Source organism: Solanum pennellii, chromosome 1, assembly GCF_001406875.1.
Source record: "Solanum pennellii chromosome 1, SPENNV200".
In the NCBI taxonomy this organism is placed as follows: Eukaryota; Viridiplantae; Streptophyta; class Magnoliopsida; order Solanales; family Solanaceae; genus Solanum; species Solanum pennellii.
The window spans coordinates 57869709-57877890 of record NC_028637.1 but is presented as its reverse complement, the minus strand read 5'-3'; positions in this window follow the sequence as shown (position 1 = coordinate 57877890).

Below are 8182 nucleotides of genomic sequence, written 5' to 3'. Positions count from 1 at the left end.
TATATATATATATATATATATATTATTTTTCGTTATCCTTTGTACAAATTTACATGTTTGAGATTCCCACACATTTAATAAAAAAATTTACATATCTTATATCTTATCATGATAATTTTGGTAAGAATTAGCTCTCAAATGCAAAAAGAAGTGAAAGCAAAAAGACATAAAAGATGAGCATTTTGAGGAGATCATGTTCTCTAATATGCGAGAAGCTCTTTGTATGGAAGCAACATATCTTTTGTTTTCGGAATAAGAAGCAACAAATATGTTACTTTTGTTGATTCCTTACACACATTTTTCAACATATTAGAGAACATGATCTATTCAGAAGCTTTTCTTTTGTGGACTTCCTTTCACTTTTTTTTTCTTTTTTTTTTTACTATTTATGAGTTCTTTCTTTTAATGCTTATCACAATAATATAACACGATGTACAAATTTCTTATTGAATGAGAACAAGCATGTATAACATCTAAGTTGTTTCTACCATCAAAAATTTGATCTCTAAATCATTAACAATACACAAGTTGTTCTTTCACCTAAAACCTAATGATTATTAGATGAGTAAGTATATATTATTTACTCCTAAATATCTAATATACATCAGTAATTGAACAAATATTACTAAACAGATATGTCATACACAAACATAAATTAAATTGAACATGTCGACATGAGCTTCAAATAACTTTTCTTTTCTCTCTGAGAACCTAATGTATTAATTTGAGTTAAAAAATTTAAGTACATCAACATAAATTGAGAGCACATCTAGGATTTATAGAGATTATGGAGTACATTTCTCATTTCTGCATTTGGAAAACACATAGAAAGAAATCATGTAATTTTGTCTACATTGAAGTAAACAATGAAAATTCTATACTCAACGGAACTGATGTTGAGGATTCATCAATCATACCCGAGGAGAACATAAGAAGGCTAAGGAGAAAATTGAAACAATGAAAATGATAATGGAAACTTTGAAGAAGAAAATAGAATCTTTGAAGAAGAAAATTGAAGTAGTAAAGATAGTACATCTCGAACAAGAACAAGGACATGAAGTTGAAAAGGCCAAGGTGCACAAACTTGGCTCTCAGTTGGAGCATGATAAAGCAACACAAAGGGAGTTGAGAAACTCAAGAAACCAACTCCTCGAGGGATTGAATCCAGCACTCAACCTCTACCTTTGCTGGCGTATGCAGAATTTTTTTAAAAACAGTGGTTGACATTTAAAGAAGAGAACAAATTAGAGGGAAAATATATTTTTATTGTTGGGATTTCATTTTTTTTCTATTAGAGAAGTTTTTTCGTTTAGTTATCAACATGTAATAGATTTTCTATATGTTTAAATAAATTACTTCTTAAAAAAATAAAATTAATAATTAAAGAGTGGCAAGATAAACTTTAGTATCTAATAGATTCTCCTCAAATGCTTTTAGTTTTTACCTTAAGTTATTGTCAACTTTTATTCTAAAACACATTGCTTTTTTTATACACGCCCTTCATTTTGGAGATAATATTTACAACTTTTTTTAATGTCCTCCAAAAAATTATACCAAATGTATGAACTATCTTAAGATGGGTATTTTAATCAATATTATAAAAATCTATATTCTCAGTGTCCGTATTTATGTGACGGTTCGAATGATTAATTACCACTCTGTGTTTTTGAAGATTAAAAAGAATTAGCTTAAACTTATGCAGAGATGGTTCATTTTCTTAATCCTCAAAAAATGCATATGTCAGTTTGTTTATTATTTGAAAGATTTTACGTAAGATAAATAAAGATCTAATAGTTGTTTGTAGGATGAAATTGGCTAAAGAGAGTTCTAATTGGAGACTAACTATTAATAAAGACCTTATGGTTGTTCCTTAGCATGGGATTACTACTAATTAATTATTAAGTAACCCTCATGTCCTAATGAAAGTGTAAAAGTTAAATTTCAAGTTTGCTAACCCAAAATATTGACCATCCATAATCTCAGGGATCATGCCATTCATGCCCGCAAGTCAAAAATCACAATATAAAGTTGCTAGATGGAATCTATAGTGGATACATGTCCACATACTATAAATGATGGTATGGGTCATAACATTTCTATCAAGAATAAGAAGGCGTGCATTATTATGTTATAGCTAATTTAAAGACAATGGTGCCAATTTTTTTAGAATGATCTATTTAGTGTACAAATTAAATGAATTTATTTAGTGATAGCTAAATATAGATATCCACGTGCCCAACTTATAATCATACTCGAATGGGTGTCTACGTGCTTAAGTAATTCTGCACTACATAAAGAGTACAAATGTAAATAAGTGAAATTTCAAAATTTCATAATATTATCTTTAGATGTTAATTTCGGGTTTAGAAAAACTCTAATTCCACGGTCCATACCTTGCACTTATTAATACCTATAATTCTCCATTCAACTAACACATATATTTATGAAATCACAAACACCCACAAAAAACTTTGGTCAAAAAACTATATGCAATCAATGTGTGTCTTTCTAGAAGACAAATAATATACACTATGATATCTTTTAGTGCATAATGATTTAGCCATGAAATACGAAAATTTTAGGTCGGTGAGTTTTATTAAAATGTCACCAATTTGGTATCATTTAATGTTTAAGAAAATCGTTATGAATATAATACTATAGACAAGTGTCATTTTAAATAAGTAAAATTTTGAACGTTCATAATTATTGCTTTTGATGTAAATTTCAAGTATAGAAATGTCACGCCGCGAGATACCTTCGAGACGCGAACACGGAACCTAGGACCACAAGTAATTCCAAGTTAACCCTGCTGGCAATATCATGAGCATACTAAAGATAATAAACTTATGCAAAAGCTAAATCATAATTAAATTTGAAAAGATGGGGAATAACCATATCCTATAACTGAGATATTTGAAAACAGTGAGTTTAATACAAAGGAAATATTAACTCAATGCTAAACTGAATTTTACTATGTCTGAAATAAGACTCTAAATTAGACAAGAAATACTGGGACAAGCCCCAGCTAAATCTAGAAAAAAGTGAAACTAAATGACTAATGACTGAAATGAAACACATAACTGTACTCACAACTGAATCTGCTGAACTGAAGATCGGAAGTCGATCTATGCGTGATGTGGATGCTAAGACCCTGAACCTATATCACGAGAAGATGTAGCGCACATATCCGTCAATACTTGAAAGGTGTTGAGCATGTAGGATAGAGTAAAGCTGAAAAAAAAAATATAACTGAACAAGAATAAAAGCAAGTAGAATAATGTAACATGATAAAATGAATTCTGAGCTAACTGGATGCAATGACAAATTTATAACATGCTGAAACATAATACTAAATACACTGATAAATTGTCAATGGAGAGAGTCTCACTGAACTGTAGGAGCTACTAATAACTCTGATAAAACCACATGAGCTAAATGTGAAGTCCCATGTATACGCCCCATCGAGAGGACCAAATATACCCTGCCAAAGTTATAAAGACATGATGGCGTGATCACTAAACAGATTGCCTACAGAGGGGACTTACAACCTACTTGGATAGTAATTCAGGGATTATCAGGTATGCTAAACCCTAGTCCAACTTTGTATTTTGCTACTCCCAATAAATTATGTAAATTAACTGATTATGTCTGAGTTTCTATAAATACTTGATAGCTCGTAACTGAACATGCAAACTGGGAATGCAATAATTAATCTGGTAATTATTAAATTATAACTGAGGCATGTATATATGAAGTGTCTGAAAAATCTTACCTAGCATGTGTAATTGAAGAACTAATGAAATACAAAGCTAGGGTTCTAAAATTCATGCGATAATCTTAATAATAACATAATAATCTTATTTGGAACATATATTTAATAAATTCATGAAGGTCTATCAAAGTTCTAGAAACCCTTGGTCTAATCGTGATATGGTAATCAAGAATCTAAGTGATAACTAGGGACCCAATGGGTGAAAGGAACCCACTAGTGAAACCTCACATACCCGATGATGAAATTAACGGAGAAACACTTAGGTTTCGAGGCTTGAATTGCTGGAGCTTGTTGCGTTCTTGAACTAGGGTTCTTGAGCTTTTTCTCCTCTCTTGCTTCTAATTTTCAAAGTTTTGATTTAATTATTTGACTTAGATATGTTTTAGTTATGTTTCTAGGCTTAAACTGACTAAAATATGATGATTTAGGATCAACACGACGTATCTTAAGGTTTAAAAAAAGTGGCAAAGATTTTAAAAACCCGTGAGGAAGTTGTTGTCGGACTAAAAGACGGGCAGGACTGACGGTCCGTCGTCTGACCGACGCCTCGTCGTTGGATCCATCGATTGGGCCTATTCGATAGTCATTTACTAAAATAGGCACAACGTTCTACTCAGAGGTCTGATTTTAGCAAGATTGGTAGATATCGAAAGATAATTAAATTATCTATATGTGGGTAGGTCATGAGACACCTCATTCATTGTGTGATAAGACATATGACCATTTGAACTTGACCCAAGTGCATTTCCCCTTAACTGTCTGTAAATTTTCCACCTATGCTCTGCAGGTCCACCTACGGACCGTGCTGGTCATTCGTTGCTCTTGTCAGAGAGTGGGTGAATGGGGGTCTCGATCAACGTCACGGACTACGGACTATCGTCTGACCTACAGATCGTATGTTCGTTCGTCGATCAAGACATTTCCAGTTTTTCTCCCAGCTGAAATTTTTGGGAGTTTCTGATCCCATCGACTGTTGTGCAGGACGGACCTTCGTCTGACCTACAGACTGTCGATGCCATCGTTGGTTGCACCTATAATTTTTTTATCTGTAAAGTTGGTGTTTTGTCTGTTTTGGCTACGGGGTGTTACATTATCTCACCCTTGGAAACATTGATCCTTGAATTAAGAGTAAACTAGCTGAACAAGAAGGAGAGAGCTGCAAACCTACTACTAAACACTCAGAACTGAGTTTCTAACTGAATTGAGTACCGATAATATGCAAATACGCTGAAAATGCAAGTATACAAGATGAGGGAACATGATTCTAAGATTAAATTCACGCATTAATGACAGGAAAACTTAACAGTAACAATTACCTCAAGTTGTAGTGGAATCGGAAGGAAAGAGGTGAGGATACTTGGCTTACATGGCTGCTTCTGCTTTCCAAGTAGCTCCCTCTACGGACTGACTCCTCCACAAAACATTGACTCAAGCGACTTCTTTATTTCTCAACCTTCTAACTTGACGGTCAAGAATCTCAACTAGTACATCCTAATAAGAAGACTATATTTCACCGCCACACTCTCTAATGGAACTATAGAGGTTGGGTCACCCGCACACTTCATCAAGAGTGAGATGTGGAAGGCCGGATGCACTGCTGCTAATTCTGCTGGCAACTCTAACTCATATTCCACCTTTCCAACCCTTTTCAAGATCTTGTAAGGGCCTACATATCTAGGACTGCGCTTCCCTTTCGTTCCAAATCTCATCACCTCTTTCATAGGTGAGACTTTAAGAAAAACCCAATCATCAACTTGGAACTCTAGTTCCCTTCTCCATACATCTGCTTAAGATTTATGACGACTTTGGGCTGTCTTAAGTGTATCTCTAATGAGTTTCACTTTCTCCTTAGCATAAAAGATTGATTCTGGCCATATCAAAGCTGCTTCACCTACTTAAAAAAAAACCAACAGGAGATCTACATCTATGCCCATATAAAGCCTCATAAAGGGTCATCTGAATGATGGAATGGTAGCTATTATTCTAGGCAAACTCAATAAGAGGAAGGTGAACATCTCAATTACCTTTGAAATCGATCACAGAAGCTCTCAACATACCCTCTAAAGTCTGAATGGTACGCTCTGCCTTTCAATCCGACTGTCGATGAAATGTTATACTAACGTTAACTTGAGTACCAAGACCTTTCTTAAATGACTTCCAGAAATGGGAGGTAAAATGAGGACTTCTATATGAGATGATAGACAAAAGAACCCCATGCGACCTCACAATTTCATTAATGTAAAGCTTTGCATAGTTATCTACTGAATTTGTAGTCCGCCAACAAGCGAGAAGACTTAGTAATCCTATCAACTATTACCCAAAATGACTCATGTTGTCTTCAAGTACGAGGTAATCATGTGATGAAGTCCATATTGATCACATCCCACTTCCAAATAGGAATATAGATCTCTTGAATCATACCTCCTGGTTTCTTATGTTCTACCTTGACTTACTGGCAATTGGGGCACTTATTCACAAAATCTGCTATATCCCTCTTCATGCCATTCAACCAATAGACTTCTAGCAGATGGCGGTACATCTTAATGGCACCTGAATGAATAGAATACCTAGATTTATGAGATTCTACAAGAATATGCTGTCTCAACTCGCCCATATCAGGAATAAACAATCTACCCTGGTAGAGAAGTACACCATCTCCCCCTTGAAATAAACCTCCACTCTCTGATTATGTACTACACCTTTAAGTTCAAGCAAGATTGGATCACTGTCTTGCGTTTCCTTAACCTCCACTTGTCACGACCCAAAACGAGCCGCGAGTGGCACCCACACTTATCCTACTATGTGAGCGAACCAACCAATCTAAACCCCAAATCATTTACCAATAATTGAACCATAATGAACAAAGTACAATGCGGAAGACTTAAAACTCATTAACAAAAATCGATTAAATAACTTTTAAAACTCAATACTTATCATTCCCAAAATCTGGAAGACATCACCACAAGAACATCTATCCTCAAATTACTAAATCTAAGAGTATCTAAGAAGCTAAAATAAATAAACAGCTAGTCCGTGCCAGAACTTCAAGGCATCAAGACGTGAAGAAGAAGATCCAGTCCAAACTAGAAACAATAGCTCACCCTGAATTCTGGTGTGATGAAGACTGGCTAGAGTGGCGGACGAGTTGAAGACGATGGCACGTTTGCTGCATTCCATAAATAACAAAGAAAGAAACATTAAAGTAGGGGTCAGTACAAGGCACAAGTAATGAGTAGGTATCATCGGCCAACTCAAAATAGAAAGCAATATATATCAGATAATAACATAAAATCAACCATAACACTTAACAGGTGACAACAACAAGTACCATAACCATTGGCCACAACCCAAGCACATCTGTGAGGACTCAAGCCTCTACACCATACTCATTTAGAAATTAGGTTCTTCAAACCTGAGTATATTAGCATAATTCAAGATTCATTCTTTTTACTATCCTGGTGTCGGAACGTGACACTCCAATCCTCTACTATCCTGGTGTCGGAACGTGACACTCCGATCCTCTAATCTCATTCTTTTAGTTCATCAAGCCTTTTTTTATACCAAGGCATCATCATTAACAAAGAGGTTTTAGGGTTTAAAATTCACAGCCTCATCATGCTAATTCATCACAATTACATAGTCCCATCATGCAACCACACAATTAAGCATATAGAAGGCTTTACAATACTACCCAATACATATCAATCACTATTTAGAGTTTACTATGAGATAGCATAAACCATAACCTACCTCCNAATCTACTTCCCAAGCCTTTTTGTTTTCCTCTTCGTTCTCCCTTCTCTCGTTCGTTTCTCCCTCTCTCTCTGTTCTTTCTATTTTTCTTATTCAAACCCTTTTTCTTTTACCCTAATTGTCATATAATTAAGTATAAAAGATGATAAAAATAACCCACTATTTCTTCCAAGGTTATCTCCTTTAACCCCCTAATAATTGAATTATTAACATTAACCCACTAACTTTATAATTATAAGCATGAATAGTCCAAAACGCCCCTTAAAAACTTTTAACAGAAATCCGACCTATTCAGGGTTACGCAGCCTGTGAGGTCCGTCGTGCCTGCGAAGGTCCGTCCTGCTGAGTCGTCACAGAGTTCAGAGACTCAATTTTATTTAAGAGGTCTGTGACGGCCCGTCATGCCTGTGACGGTCCGTCCTGCCATTCCGTCGCGAAGTTCATAGAGTCGATCTCAGTACCCAATTTTCCAGAGTCTAAGTGTTTTGGAACGAGACCCCCTCGACGGTCCGTCGTGCCCATGACGGTCCGTCGTAGGATACGTCGACCCAGACAGTTATTACAGAATAAACTCTACTGCTCAAAACGACTAAAAAGGTCGTTACAATAGATACCAATTTAACCATCGTTCGTCCTCGAACGATCACAAGAAGAAAA